We start from the raw sequence: 15,958 nt of genomic DNA on the forward strand, positions 1-15,958 counted from the left end.
GCCAATGAAAGGGTAGAAGAATTTGTCAAAAATAAGGGGCAGCCGTGAACACCTGAGGGAGTGAGAATCAATGAGGGGACCTGATGGGAATGGAGGGGTGACTGAGAACACACAGGGTGAAACCATGGTGAGGAGAGGTGGCTGGTGCCGGGGTTGCAGCCAGAACACCGGTGGGGAAGGTCTTGGTTGGGTCAGGTAGAACAGCAGGGTGAACAAAATGTTTTGCTGGGTACCTCAGAGGGAAGGCAGTCAGCAAGGCAATAAAGAGGAAAGACAGGCAGGGTGGAAGATAGGGGGGAAGGGAATATAAGCATCTGCAAAACCAGGGCAAGGAAGGAAAAGCAGCAGTGTGCACTCTTGAGTGGCTCACAACCAGGTGTCTGCAGGAGGGGGTGTGGTCATAAAGACAGCTTCGAACTGTATGCATAAGTCCATGCAGACAAGGTGGGGGGAATGGTGACGCATACCGCACACGAACTATCCACCACAGACGATTCGTAAATGCCTTATGTCCCTTTTCCAGAAGTAGGTAAATACCCTCAGGTACTCCAGTTGGTGCAGCAGTACATGCTGTTACATATGTCCTACACTAACTGTGTGTATTCTTTCAGATAATCCAGTAGTGTATTAAGAACCCCCTGTAAAATTCAACTAATGCTTCAAAGCATCATATGGGCGTAACCTTGCAGGCTGTAAGGTACGTCATGCTGTATGTGGTCATGCTGTCAGATACCTCTTGGATGTAAAAGTGCATGAAGCCAGATACCCCATGAAGCTACCAGAAAAAAAACATCCTACTCCCCAAAGGTAAAAGAGCATGTTGTCCTATACGCCAGGGGGCTGGCTCTGAATGTTATCATGTAGTCCCAAGGAATAACAATAGAGGCCTTCGGGTAGTACCTAGGATTAACAGGGGAGGCCATCAGATTCTCGGCAGGGGTAAAAGTGCATGATGTCAGATAACCTAAAGGAATAAAAGTGCATTCTGAGAGTTACTCCTGGGGGTAACAATGCATGGTGTGAGTTACTCCCTGTGGGATAAAAATGGAGGTTTACTGAATCTCTGTGTTCGCAACAGTGAACGCTGTCAGTCAGATACTCCCTGGGAATAATAATGCAGCAAATAACAATACATGTTGTAGGGTAAAAAACATGCTGTCAAACACCACCTCGGTCTAACAGTTTATGCCGTCATGCTGTAAATGTGCACACACTCAGATATTCCCTGTCTGATATCAACAGTACATGCTGTCATGTACAACCTGGGACTAACAATGGAGGCGCCAGATAGGCTAGGGATAAAACTACATGCTGTCAGATCGGGGGGGGGGGGGGGGGGGTGAGGCAACATTGCTCGCTGTTAGATACTCTCTAGCGGTAACAGTGCATCCTGTCGAATATTCGCGTGCCCAACAAAGCATACTGCATGTACTCCCTGGGACTAATAATGTAGGCTAGGCATTAAAGCCCGTATGCTATTACTACCAGGGGTGGTGCAGGGGTAACGTGGCATGCTTGCACATATTCCCTATGGGCAACAATGCATTCTGTGAGGTACTGCCCGAGGTAATAATGCATGGTGTCATTTGCTCCCTGGGGCGATCAATCATTGTTTACATACACTATATGTGCGCGCCGTCAGGTATTCACGGGAATACTAGTGGAGGCTACCAGGTTTTCCAAGGGGTGCACGTTGCCAGGTAACCCCGTATGCTGTCAGACTCCGTGTGAGTGACGGCGCAGGCTATGGCGTACTCCAGTGGTTATACATACCCAGGTGGCTGCTGCTGCTCCGATGACTGGGCAGCCCTGATAGTCTCCTCGGGGTCCTTCGGGCTCAGGTCCCCGCGGCTCTCCGACTCTCCTCTTTCCCTGGTTCCCCTTCCCTTCTGTGCTATGTGTCTGCTCGGTGCTCTCGAGCTCTGGCTGCGGCCCGGCCCCCTCCGGCTTGTTTTAAGGCAGGAAGGGCGGGCCCTGCTCCTTGACGCACGAGGTTCCACCGTCCAAACAAGGCAGGGAGGCGGGGCTTCCGGCAGCGCGCACACGGAATGTGAGGCGCGTGACGCACGCGGAGACCCAGTGACGCAGGAGAAGGGGGGCCCTCCAGGCTAATAATAGAGCGACGGGGAGGGGGGCCAAGAATAGAACGAGGAGGGAGGCGGGGGGCTGAAAATAGAACCAAAGAAGGGAGGGGTCCAAGAATAGAAAGGAGGGGGCCAGGAATAGCAGTGGGACCGATAACAAAACACCGAGGAGATCGGAAGGAGCCAGGGATTGAAAAAAAAGGGGGGTATGTATACAGATTGTGATTGCATTTATATAGCGCTTATTACCTCTGACAAGGTGTTAAAGAGCGTTATGCCGTCTAGCACTCTTTCACGGAACCCACTGTATGTATGTTTAGTTGTGAGTGTGTAAGAAGACAAAGGAATATAAAAATGGGAAACAACTCAAGAAAGACTCATTCCCACAGAGTTCAGGAGGTAGGCTGATATAAACTAAAGCCAGCCAATTATGTAACAAAATGCATGGGGAAAAGGGGGGGGGGGGTGAGCTAGTGCACTTTTTTGGTGGGAGTAGTTATTACAAAAACAAAGTGCTGGATATGAACAAAGGAAAAAGCTGCGAGGGTGAATAAAATCATGAGATTCAAAACAGGACAGAATCGAGATAGGGGCGTGGTTGAGTAAAGAACTAAGGGGAACGGGATGGAGATCACGCTAGAGAAGAAAGGTGGAGTGAAGCTAAAAATAGAACAGCTGGGAACGAACTTGAATGTGAAAAGGGGAACCATGCAGTAAGCATAGGAGGTGCCTTTTGTGTGCAGGGGCTGGCATAGTAGTTCACGACCTGTGAGAGCTATTTTAAGTTTATTATATAGTGCAGAAATGAGTGTTAGTGCGAATGCTAGTTTAACCCGCCCCCCCCCCCTCTCTCCACCCACGCCCCCATCTCTGCCATTAATTACCCTGGTCAAGTTGAACGGTCTTGGTTTGAACCTGTTGATTGTCAGTTGGTGAAATAAAGGTGACTGCCAGGGAATTCGGGGTAGTTGGGTGTAGCAAACTCAAGAGGGTGTCGATCTTATTTCTTTGGTGGGTAACAACGCTAGATGCCGGCCCACACTCTTACGTAACAACTTACCACTGTCGCCTTCCTGCTACAAAACCACCTCACTCATCCGGCAGTTTAGGAGAGCTGTGGTGTGTTCGGGCTGCAGCTTAGCTCGACAGGTGGGGAAAGCCACGGTATGAGCTGACAACCGCAGCCAGAACCAGTCACCCGCTGCCAGCACCCCTACCAGGGGCCGCTCGCCTTACCTGCACCCTGGAGGAAGGGTGGGGCGCAGTATTGGCTGCAACAAGAAGTCGGGTCCTGCAGCAGCGCCGCCCACACGCGGCGACGGCTTTTGACCAGGGGGTGCACTATGGAAGATTTTACCAGTGATGTGGGCTGACAAAATAATGACATTACACAAGCCCAGTCTCAATTAAATAAAAGAGGTAGGAAGGCATCAAGAGCCTGTGCGACTGTAGAGAAGAGACAGCCTAATACAATCTAGTGGCAGAAGAAAATGAAAAAACACATCTCAGCCTAAAGCACTAAGAGGCAGAAAACTCAGACCTACAATCTAACTTTTCACAGCTGATGAAAAAGGCTGATATACAACCTAGCACAACATCACGCCAATCCCAGCCACTGAGCCATTCGTAGTTACAGGACCACTATCCACCCAAGCACCAAAATGAAAACTCGCGGTGGAATGACTCGAAATCTACTTTGCAGCCACAGCTACAGATGACAAAACAAAGCACTTGCCACTGTTACACATGGCAAGGGAAGGCGTTTACAAACTGTCAGACAGCCTGCTAGAAGCAGCACCCTATTTACATATGACACCATCGTGACTGCCCTAAACAATCATTCTGGAACTTTGACCAACCCTGATTATGAGTAATTCCGGTTATGCCAAGCCCAACAGGCTTACGTCTGTACATGCTTTCCATTCATGATTGAAAGAACTGGCCTGCGGCAACAAATGATGGCCAGCACCTATATCCTACGTATTGAAATGAAGAAAATCAACCCTAAATGTATTCAGAGTTGTGCATTGGTGGAGCTGAGGGAACAAATTCTGCAGGAGCCTGGAAACCCAATTTAAGCCATTCTAATCTGGGGCGATCCAAGGAACTGGTGAAATTGAGGTTCTCTCATATGGAGGCGGCCCTTCACAGACCCATAACGACCAAACTAATCAATTCAGTCACCAGGACAGCTATACTGCCAAAAGGTGAGAAGAAGCAAAAGCAGGGGACTTCCCAGCCACTGGAAAGCGGTGTTTGGTAAGAAGCAAGATGGCGACCGCCTAGAGGTCGGCTGCAGCACTGGCGAGCTGGGTCTGGTCGTGAATAGAGGATCCCCCTGCAGGACTGCTGAATGTAGCAAGCCAACAATGTATTAATTCAGTTTAAAGTATCTCGAGGGAAAATACCCCACACCTCTGTCAGGCGCGCAACACCCATTGGACTCACCGGGCTTCAGCCCCCCCGTCGTGTGTGGCAGCCCGGGATGAAACAATCCCGGGCACACACACAGCCGCACCCAAACGTTTCACAGGTCTTTAAAAGACCATTTGAATGTTAATTAGGCCTTGCTGTTGTTTCACCCCTTGTTGGAGGCCCTGCAGCTCGACTCTGCCTACTGATTAAAGGTTCAGCCCCCCCCCCCCGAAATTTGGCTCTAGTTGCGCCTCTGACCTCTATGCTGGGGCAGCAGAGGATTCATTTCAGGCTCTGTGCGGCTCTCACTAAGATTGGGCTGCGGCTATTCGAGCGCTCTATCTGGATGTATTTGCCTCACCTGGTGATTCAGCGGAACGGTGGAAGAAGGTCTCCAAAGCAGACGGCGAATGCTGGATTCAGAGCGGCCGCGGCGGCAGCTTGAAAACTGCGAGGAGAGGCAGTTACGAGCTCTGCCGTGACAGAGTCGAGCACAGCGGAGCTGAAGCCGGGCGACACTCAACAGACGCCAACACAAGATCCGCCGAGGAGAGGGAGAGGCGGAACCACGGGCAAGAACCGACCAGCCGGCCCCTCGATAGCAGAGTTGCTGACACGCGGTAAGGAGCCACTGATAGAGGCAGCAGGGGTGGTAGAGGTAGTGGCGGCGCCCGGCGTGCAGAAGGGCGTAAGAGGGAAGCAAATCAATGAGGCGAGCTTAGGCGAATCCCAGGTCACCCTCCAAGGCAGTACACTTAAACCAGCCATACAGAGTACTGCTTCAGTAACTGCTCCAGTGACAGATCCCCCACCCATACTGACAGAGAAAGGGGAGAATGTTTGGGCAGGCAACATGGGGAGACTGCTACAAGTGATACAGCTATAGAGGAGACTGCCTCCACAAGGCTGATCCATAAATGGAGACAATAATGATGAAAATATACATGTTTCAGAAAGTGTCTGTACCGGGAGAGTTGGAAGTCGAAATAGGGTTCCATCATCCTATTCCTGTGGTAGAGGTCGGCTGGACGATAGGGGCATCTGATCTCATAACAAGCAACAAAGACAGAATGGAACTGGATAAGGACCCTAGTGACTGTTTTTTCCTCAGTCTTTGAAGGGGCCGAACGGTCCGAAGATGATCGGAGCTCGTCACCAGGTGATAGTAATCTTGATTCAGATCCTGAGGATAGCAACTTAGACCCCCCCCCCAAACCACTAAGAGACGCAACTCTCAGCCAGAGACACACGGTCAAGGTAGAAAAGACCTGAAATGGGATTACTCATCTGCCACCCCACTTTCTGGTATACCCACTACAGAATCTGCTGCCCCCCCCCCATGTTGGAGATAATACATCAGGCTATTCTCTCTCATAGGAAGAAATAGGCGTCCTTATGTACGGCGAAAACCCAGGGTGTTCCGATCTTTGAGCCCTTTAATTAAATCACACGGGCTAGCCGATGTCTGGGGTAATAAGGAGCCTAACAACCCAGGGTTTACATATTTCTCTTGCACCTTTCAGAGATATACTAAACTGGACTACTTTTTAGGTCGAGCTGGAATAAGCATGCGAAGCATGCGTCCAAGCTCGACAACTAATGTTACTGACTTCTGGGAATGTAAGACACGAGTCAGCCACGCGCTTTTTCTGCCTCGGATTTGTCCTTGTGAGCGCGCTTTGGCTGCTGGCTGCTTGCTGTGTGGGCGCGCTTTCGCTTTGGCCACAATTCCCTTGCAATGATCCTCCCGGGCCATGGTCGGCCAGGGCAACAGCACGTAATTTCTTCGTGCATTTTGCTGTGCTTCTCTAGTTTTGTTTGCATTTGTTTGTTTTTCTCTTTTTTCTTTCTTCTCGCTCTCCATTTCTCTGAGTGTTATTCTTTATTTGCTCCCATTTCTTTGCCTCGCGTTTTACTTTCCTTCTCTTTCTTCTAATTCTATTTTTTCTTTATACATCTCCCCTATATTCCGGTTTCTTTCTTTTCGCTAATGTTTTACTTATTGCTTTGTTAATTTCTCTCCTTTCTATGCCATCGGTCATTTCTTGTTTCATGCCTGCTGTTAGGAAGGGGAGGGGGCATACACACTCTCTCTCTCGCTCTTCATGTCTGCTCTCAGGGACTGATTTTACTCCTCTCTTCTTTCTATGCTCTCTTTAGTTTCGTTCTCCTTGTATCAGTCTGTTGTATCTTCTCCCTAATCCTGCTCCAGTTTACCCCTCTCTCCATTTCGTCCTCCCAGTCTCACACCTGCTCTCATTATTGGTAATTTATTGTGTTCCAGTTTCTTTCCTTTTTTATTTCCTGTGCAAATTGACTGCCCAGGGTTAGACTTCAGAAAATTAAAAGGCCAGCTACAGAGAGACATGGGATTTCCCGATGTTCAGTTATATTATTTAGCTTATTTTCTGTTACATTTTACATGATTCATATTTTCATAAAGTTCTAACGACTCAGACAATATATCAATTAATGAATTGTCGAAATAGATTTGAATATCAAACCTTTCTTGCTTTATTTGTATACCTTTTTCTCACAACAGTTTCAAATGTCAAAAAAATGTAACTGAACACATGTCATTTTTTTCGCTTTTTGAATCCCTCTAAAAGTTCATGCTAAATCATTTCGTAACCACCGTGGACTTGTAGGTCTCACATTTGCAAGAGTTTAAGCTATTGGCATTGTAAATGACAAAGCCATGTATTTTTTACTTCAAAACCAACACATAAATAAATTGTTTGTCATTTACAATGCCAATAGCTCAAACTTTTGCAATTGCGAGACCTATTGCATTGCAAATGCTTGTTAATATCTGCAACAGAATTGAAGAAGGTTAGCATAAAAAAACTGCCGAAAATAATGTCCGATCATAGTCCACTAATCTTGCAATATGAGTTAGAAATGTTTAATAGAAAACAATTAAGAGGGACTTTTGAGAGGAAGTTATTAGCAGACACCAGATAAGTTGAACATCTAAGGAAATGGGCTCAAGAGTATTTTGATGCAAATTGGTTCAGTGCGCCCAGGAATAACGTTTGGGATGCATTCAAAGCAGCTTTGAGAGGCAAAACAATCAGCTTCTCTGCTCGGCTTAGGAAAGAGGCTCAAGAAGAAAATGAGATTGACTGGCCAGCTAGCAGCAGCAAAAGAGCAACATGTGAGAGGTATTGTGCAAGGGAAGAAAGGGGAGGGGATCAGCAGAAGGTCTTTAGTATTAAAGCAGAGCTCCATAAGCAGGTAGCTCCGAAAGCAGCCAGTGAATACCAGGACCATAGGGGTAAGCTCTACAAGATGGGGGAACAGGCGGGTGAAGTATTGGCACTACGGATCAGGCAAGGAAATACCAAGAATATCATTTCAAACATACAGGAAGGCGTCGGGAATTATTCGGAACCAACTGAGGTTTTAAAAGTCTTAAAATTTTTTTATCAAACATTATATAAGGAAGATATTGATATAGATGCTGATAATGGAGAGTTTGTGGACGCAGGCCCGCAACTGGGTGATTAGGAAAGGGAAATATTAGATAAAGAATTAGCAATAAGTGAGGTATGTGAAGCATTACAGGAGCTAGCAGCGGGAAAGGCTGCAGGGCCAGACAGTATCCCGTTAGAAGTTTATAAAAGCATTCAGAGTGAGATAGCTCCAATACTCTTGGATTTATTTAGTGGGATAATCTGTACCGGTTTAATTTCAAATTCCTGGAAGGAAACAAATACCATTGTGTTCCACAAAAATGGGAAACCAAGAGAGTCCTGGATCGTATCAGCCAATATCCCTCATCAATGCTGACACCAAGATCTAAGCTAAGGTTCTTGCTAAAAGGATGGGAAGGATCATTGGCGGTCTGGTTTCCCCTTGGCAGCATGGGTTCATTCCAGGTCGTGGGACAACTGACCATACTAGGCTTGCTATTAGCCTTTTCGACGCCCAGGCTGCCATGGGGGGGATGGATGGCCATGATCCTTCTTGACGCGTGTGAGAAGTTGGCCTGATAGGTGATGTTTCCAATTCTGGAACCACCTATTATCAGACCAAACAATCCCTTATGGTGTCAGGTTGTAAGTCAACCTTATTAGACAAGCTATCCTAGGGGTAGCATGGACTAAGCAGCCTAAAGGCTTAACTTAAGAGGTTGTGTTAAGCGAGCTGTTTTACCACATACAATCCTGTAATATCAAATGAAAGGACACCACACAAGTATATATTATAAAAATATATGTGTTTATTACTAAAAACAATCCCCAGTATTCTTTATGAATAAAGGGGCACAAGCGTTAAATCAAAAGCACAGTTTAAACATATAAGTTGCACAATTATGGATGAGGGCGGGTGGCCACTCAAACCATATACTAAACAAGTGGTATAAGAGATACCAATCGAACAGTGGTTAGGCCTAGGGCCTAGGGAATCGCTGGGAGCAGTCAGGACAAGCAGTGCTGAAGTCAGGAGAGGCCCACGGGATTCGGGAGCAGTGCGGAAAGCGCACGCATGCACCAATGTTAACCAATGGTGCGTAAAAGTTACAAAGTTAAAGTTTAAGGACACTTCCGCTGAACCTAGAGGAACAAGACTTAAGACACAGACCCTAGAGATGTGTACCAGTGTGGGAACACCGGCGGAGCAAAGTTACCTCACCCACAGGAAGCGGGTGCACAGGGTCGAAGTTGAGTCGGGTTTCGTCACGCAGGCTCTTGGTGCTTGAAGCTGAAAGGGCTGCAGGCGGGGTGAAAGAAAAGTGTCCGGTGGAGTCCAAGGGTGGACTCGAGTCGAAAAGTACCTGAAAGCAGAGGGGACAGAGTCTGGGTCACTCAGCAGTGACCAGGGTGGAACCAGGCAATGTCGGGCGCAATCAGGTCGCTGTCGAGGTGCTTCTCTCCGCTGTCACGTGGGCTCGGGGGCATCTACGACGTCCAGGAGCAGGTCACGATCTGTCCCACGCAGGCTCTCGCCGTCGGCGCTGTCGGCTTCAAGATTGGAGCAAACAACACTTGGCAAAAGCAATCCACGCGGAACCGGGAGATTGCTTCTCACTCGAACCAGGAGGGTCAGAGTGGGGGCTCCTTTTCAGGGGAGCTGGTGCAGATCTGGAGCAACCAGATTCACAAGTCGATTTTCAAGTTTTCGTCGGCACAGGGGCCACTAGCCGGCTGGCAAGTGACCGGGCCAACGCGTTGAGCCAAAAGTAGCAGAAGGGCCCCACGCAGCACTCGATGAGTGTAGAGGGGTGAGCTTCGGTGCAAGAGTGGCTCAGGGTTGGGGCTTCTCAAACCCCGGTGTACAGCTTCGAGGGTCACTCGTGGGCTGCACAGTCAGCGTCTCGTGGTCAATTCAAGATGGCGTGCCCCACGCTTCCGGTCGCCTCCACGGGTCTCAGCTCTGCAGGGACTGTGGATCGGGCTGTTGGAAAGCAGGCAGGCTTGATCTCGTCGATCTCTGTCGCTCGAGTTCCGGCGGGAACTGCAACAAAGTAGACGTCGATAGCTGGATGGTGCCTGTTTGCACAGGGTGGTCACTCCTTGACCACAAGGGAGATTCTTCGGGCTTCTACGTCGAGTAGGATGTCGAAGGGTCCAGAATTTCGTTTCTTATGTTTCTTCAGGATAATCTGAAGTGCATTGGCACTGCTCCCACTCTTATACTAATTTTGGGGGCTGGATTACCTGCTAGGTCCCCTCCTATGGGTGGGACCCAGGAAGTGGGTGGATACACCCCCTTCCTTTGATCCAGGCCGCCCTGGCACGAGGGCTGGAGTGCCCCAGAACCGGTTTGGCCGGATTATGCAAGGGGCAGCCTTGTGCGCCCCAGGCAGTGTCTGGTTTCTTTCAGACCTCCCTGCTACAATCCACTATCTCCTGTCTGGAGGGTGGTGACACCCTCCTGCGACAGGAAACCCTTTGTCCAGGCCCCATTTGGCTGAGTTTCGGTCAGCTTCAGGGGGTCAGACTCTTGTCTGTGGCAGAGGCATCCATTTTGTGGATCTAAGGCCCTTTTAGAAATTAACCGCATTTAAGCAAAGTAACATGTCTTACCCCTCTAGAGGGGTGGAATGCTATCCCCGTCGCCAGAACTGGCGAGGGGATAGTATTCCAAATCGTATGACACCTTAGACGACATGTTTTGATAAAGCCAAACCAGAGTTGCTATAACCGCGAGGATTATAAGGCACTTAAGAGTATATGGTATGGCATTATCCTGAAACAGCTTAGGGAGTTGTTCCCGACAGCTGCAGACAGGCTCAGCTCATGCTAGAGCTCCATCTCACATTAAACCACGCACTCTGCCTCCAGGATTGATGAGGCCTTCCATAGGAGTGGCTCACAGGTTTATATGTGTCCAGATATAGGTTTAGATATAGGTATACTATACCCAAGTAAGGGGTGATTACACCACCTTACCCCAGCTGAGTGATCAGCCAGTTGTGTCAATTTAAGAACCAGCCAGGGGTGGCAAAAGATATGCTGCAGCCCCTGGTAGGCCTTGGTGGCCCCTATGCCCTGGGCACCTATAGGGCACTATACAGGGGCTGACAAGGAGTCCATTTCCAATTGTGGTATGTACCTAGGGTACATGGAATCCATTTTACAGAGAGAGCAGATGGCCTGGGGCCCTGATTAGCAGGGAACCAGGTCAACTAAGTCAAAAAACCAGCTAAACACAGGCAAAAAATCTGGGGTAACCATAGTCAGGTAGCCACCTTCCTACAACGCGGAAAAGGCCTTTGACCGCGTTACGTGGAAGTATTTATGGGGGGTATTGGAGCGTAGGGGCTTTGGCCCTAAAATTATAAGTGCAATTAAGGCCATGTACCGTGATCCTGAGGCTAGAGTTCAGCTAATGGGAGAAAGTTCGGAAAAAATGTACATCTCTACGGGGACGTGTCAGGGGTGTCCCTGTTCACCCATACTTTCTGCTCTATATATAGATCCGCTGGTAAGTAGGATCTTGGGTTGTGCTGACATCACACCTGTAGTTTTTAATGGGTTTGAGACCAAACTGCTTGCTTATGCCAACGATTTGGCTTTAATCACACCAGAACCAGGGCTATGGCAGTTCTTGCTGGGTTAGCAGGGGAATTTGGTTGTCATTCGGGGTACCTCTTGAATGAGAGTAAGACTCAGATAATCTGCACCAATAATATTAGAAAAGATGACAAGGTACACGGATTCAGCAGTTTATTTAGGAGTCAGGGTTAACTCAGCGACAGATTCAATCATAAAGGATAACTTTACCCCGCTCTTAAATCAATGACGGACCAGAAAAGAATAGATGCGCTACATTTGTCTCTAATAGGGAGGGCTAATGTATTGAAAATGACCATGCTCCCAAAAATGTTGCATCTCTTTCGCTCTATCCAGTTTCTTATAGAGGAGGGTCTGATAAAGTCACTAGAGGCAATTTTTTATGAGCTTTATATGGCAATACGGTAAAATCAGGTGGTCACTGAAGTATTTGTCTCTTCCGCAGGAAAAAGGGGGGCTAGCAATTCCTAATGTTAGATTTTATCAGTGGGCATGTTTGCTAACCCAGATGGCAATATTATTCAACCCAGCCACTAATCTGGCTGATACCCCGTTCGGCAACCAAAATCCCCCCATCATATACGAGTTGTTATTGGGCCGAGAAGCCTTGGGACTGCTATTACGTAAACGGATCGGCGGTATTACAAGAAAATGCGGTATAAGGTTTTAGATAGTGCTTGGGGGGTCTGGAAGCTAGTGCGAAGATCATTGGCAATTTCGAAAATCAATTGTCACTTACCACTTTGGAAATCTAGTATTTTCCCACAATTTAGTAATGATAACGGGGAATCTCTGGGAGCAGCAAGGAATCAAAACATTGGGAGATATCTTTGTAGGGGATACCCTGATGAGGTTTGAGAATATTCAACAGAAGTATGGCATTCCGGCCAATCATGGGTTTACATTTTTTCAGATTTTCAAAACGTTAATGGTCATAAGGACCACGGATCTCCTTAGGAGACAGAATTCATAAAATGGATTACCTACTAAAAGGAGGCACCAAGATCAAAACGGTATATAGCTCCCTAATGACAGATGATCTGGAAACATTTGAAATCTCCTGGGCAATGAAATTGGGGATCCTGATGTTGATGTGGATAAAGCCCTGCAATTAGATCAGAAACTTTTCCGCTCCTCGAATCGGAGAGCACAACATTACAAAACCTGCCAAATTGTTTGACTGGGGTAAAAGGGAGGATGATAGATGCCCTAGGTGTCTAGAAGGGCCTGCTAATCTACTGCATATGTTTAATCAATGTGAGATATTAAACCCAACTCAAGGGGAAATCAAGAAGTTTTGGGAGGGGCTGCTAGGTTTACAGATCAACCTATCCCCTACCCTAATGATAATAGGAATCAATAGTAACCTGGGGTTGAAAAAGGAGGACAAAGCCCTTGTTTTTATATCTGTTGCAGTCCTTCGGATTCGCATTTCAGCGGGCTGGAAGGAGAATGTAGCACCCTCCTTTCAGATGTGGCTGGCCAGACTTCTGGGGATACATAATATCGAATCCTCCCTATATGAGCATAAGGGCAGGAAAACACGGGAAATGGAGCTGAATATCTGGGCCCCACTTAAAAGTTGGAGGTACTCCCGATTATAAAAAAGAAAACAGTGTCTGGAGGCTGGTTTTATTGTATATTGAAGCTCGATATAAGCTGCTCGTGAATAATGTGGATTTTATTGTACCTTTATCCCGAAGAAATGAAATACTATTCCCTGTATGTCTTTACAGCTTTTTTTTTAGAAAGACCCTTTCTAGCTTGTACCGTGTAGAATTGTTTGTGTCTTAAATCTATTTATATTGTATTTTTTTTAAAACAATAATGCAATGTATAATATATTTATTGATGTTTGTACCAGGTATTTTTGAATAAAAAAATAAATAAATAAAAAAGGAAAGCGATGCTTGGCACTGAGGGTCTTAGAACCCTTCTGAAAGGTGACAACCACAGAATTCACCGAACAAATCTAGGTGGTGCTAGGAGGCCAGAACTCCACTATATCAAAGATATCATCTCAGTACAAAAGGGCCCTCTGCGGAGCACAGAAGCAAAATTATCAAAAACTTACAACCAACACTGTTGCAGATGTTAAGCACAAGTGATAAATCTTTAAGAAAATAACTAGGGAACTTAAAGAGGCAAGAAATCAAAAGGAATGGGCCACCCAATTTCAACGGCTAAAAGACCCTAACCACACACTCTTTAGGGATCAGTTGACGAAATTAAAGATCCTTAATGATACAAGGGAAAACTGAGTTTCTGAGGGAGCTTCGGTCAGCAATGTTACACACCTATGCATTAACAATCTACCTCTCCAGACTGAGATTTCCACCTGGATATAAAAAGACGGGCAAGCAAACCATATCAATGGAGGAAGCCACAGGGGTCTTACTACCAGGGGAGAAGGCTTGTGAAACTGCAAGGGCCATGCTCTCCCCTCCATCTGACGAACCCAAACAAGAAGGTCCTGAACATATATCCCCTAGGGTTGAAAGATATATGCATACACCTTGCTGGAACTCTTAGAGGCCTGGATTAGTGACCAAGTGATCCTTCCATTCTTTGAATCAGGCTTCAGAGCCAGGGCATCTACAGTGGACAATATCATAGCACTATCTTTCCTAAAGTACCAAGCCGCCAAACACAGCAGCTTACCTCTAATCAGTTGCTTTATCGACTATAGCACTGCATTAAACAGAGTGGATAAGGGAATCCTACGGAGGAAGCTGGGCGCCTGGGGCATTCCTGCAAAGCTGCTAAATGCCATAATCTCACAGTACTCGGAAACATGGATCAAAGTGTCCACTGGTCCTGGATCGGCCACCCGACAAATCAAGGCAAATAAGGGCCTAAAGCAAGGTTGCGTTCTGGCTCTCTTACTTTTTAATTTGTATACAGCTGACTTAGGGAAGTGTTTGGAGCCTAGCGGGCCTGGCACCGCCGAATCTTGGTCCAACCAAGCTCCAAATAATATAATATGCAGATGATGTAGTGTTATTGGATCACATAAAGGCCTGTTTACAGTGGATGCTGAATGCCCTGGATGCTTTTAACAAGGCTAACCAGCTTATAGTTAACCAGGAAAAAACAAAGGTCCTGATATTCGGTTGCTGCAGGAATAAAAATAATCTTTCCTTGCATCTTAGAAACCTGAGCATCAAAACAGCTAGGAAGTATAACTACCGTGGTGTATGGTTCACTGAAAGTAGCACAGCAGTGGCACACATCAATGCAATAAAAAACAAGGGTACTGCCATTTCATTTGGGGTCGGCCAACTAAATCAACAAGTAAGAAGTGCATCTGCAGCCCCAATACTAAGGGTAAGGAAAGAGACTTTTCTTCCCACCGTACAATACGGCCATTTAGTATACCCTGAACTTTAGATGAATCCCTAGAACTGTACAGAATACAAAAAAGTCTTCCAACATAGCTTTGTCTGCCACGCCAAGCTAAGGTTGGAACTTGGTCTGGTATCCCAGACTTTAGACTGTCAAGCAGCCACGTTGAAGTACTACATCAGGGTCCGGAAGGCGGACACAATCATTGAAAAGCCACCTAAAATACATCTTTGAAACCCCAGGAAACCCTTGGTATTACAAAGTAAATAACGCACTGTGCTCGCTTCACCAGGTGGGAACCGTCCCAATTAGGACATGGAAAAAAAGTAATTATTCAGCAACTGGAGGAGACCTCGTTGGACCGAGACCTGCAGCTCCTGAGGAACTCAGATGCAGTCCAACATCAAATGACTCCTGCCTAGCCGGGACTCTGCAACTATATCTACGCAAAGCTTCAAATGAGGAAACTCGTTCAAATGAGGAAACTCGCAAACAGATCTTCTACATGAGGTCACTAGTCCTGCCAATTAAAGTTTTTAACCCCTCCTGGTCCTGCTTTAGTGAAAAGAGCTTGCAGCTTTGTTCCCTCCAAAGCACATCGTGCCTACATCTGTTGGGTTGCTGTCCTTTCTTGGAACATCAGTGAAGGCAATTAATCCAACCAATATGTTTGGCCTAAGGGGCTCGAATATGCCAGGAAGCTTCTATTTGCTTCTCGAATTCTGCCCCCTGGGACCCGGCAAGATGCGCAAAATGTGTGGCCATGCTCCGGTGGTGTCTATCAGCGAGCTCAGACATAGCCTGCAAAGAAAAGCAAATGCAAACAAGATCGGCCGACCTCGCTCCCTAGCCTGAGGGATGGTGGAAGAAGTTTGCACTGCACCGACCGCCTTGGTTACAAATTTTAATGTATATATTTTAAGTAGCTACGGTAAGGATTCAACTGCCCAATGTGGCATTAATGACAATGATAACTTTTAGCCAACGCCAGATTTGATTGACTGTTTACAATTATCATAATTTGCACGTTTTATATACAGACGTTTTAGACATTTTATCTGATAATTGTTTTATCTTCTCTAGAACTATTTG

At 46.9% G+C, this 15,958-nt stretch overlaps 1 protein-coding gene across 2 annotated transcripts in view; it reads right to left on the bottom strand.

Moving 5' to 3' along the window:
• NR4A1 (nuclear receptor subfamily 4 group A member 1) overlaps positions 1 to 15,958 on the bottom strand; it is a 105,788-nt gene that overhangs the window by 20,663 nt on the left and 69,167 nt on the right. The window contains exon 1 of one of the 2 annotated variants that reach the window (XM_078686011.1): positions 1,774 to 1,928. The exons of the other annotated variant lie outside the window; for it this stretch is intronic. The gene's annotated coding sequence lies outside the window, so the exon portion shown is untranslated. Of the gene's footprint in view, positions 1 to 1,773; positions 1,929 to 15,958 lie in introns of those variants that run through there. 2 annotated transcript variants of the gene reach the window in all.

The sequence above is a fragment of the Lissotriton helveticus genome, chromosome 1_1 (assembly GCF_964261635.1).
Source record: "Lissotriton helveticus chromosome 1_1, aLisHel1.1, whole genome shotgun sequence".
Classification (NCBI taxonomy): domain Eukaryota; kingdom Metazoa; phylum Chordata; class Amphibia; order Caudata; family Salamandridae; genus Lissotriton; species Lissotriton helveticus.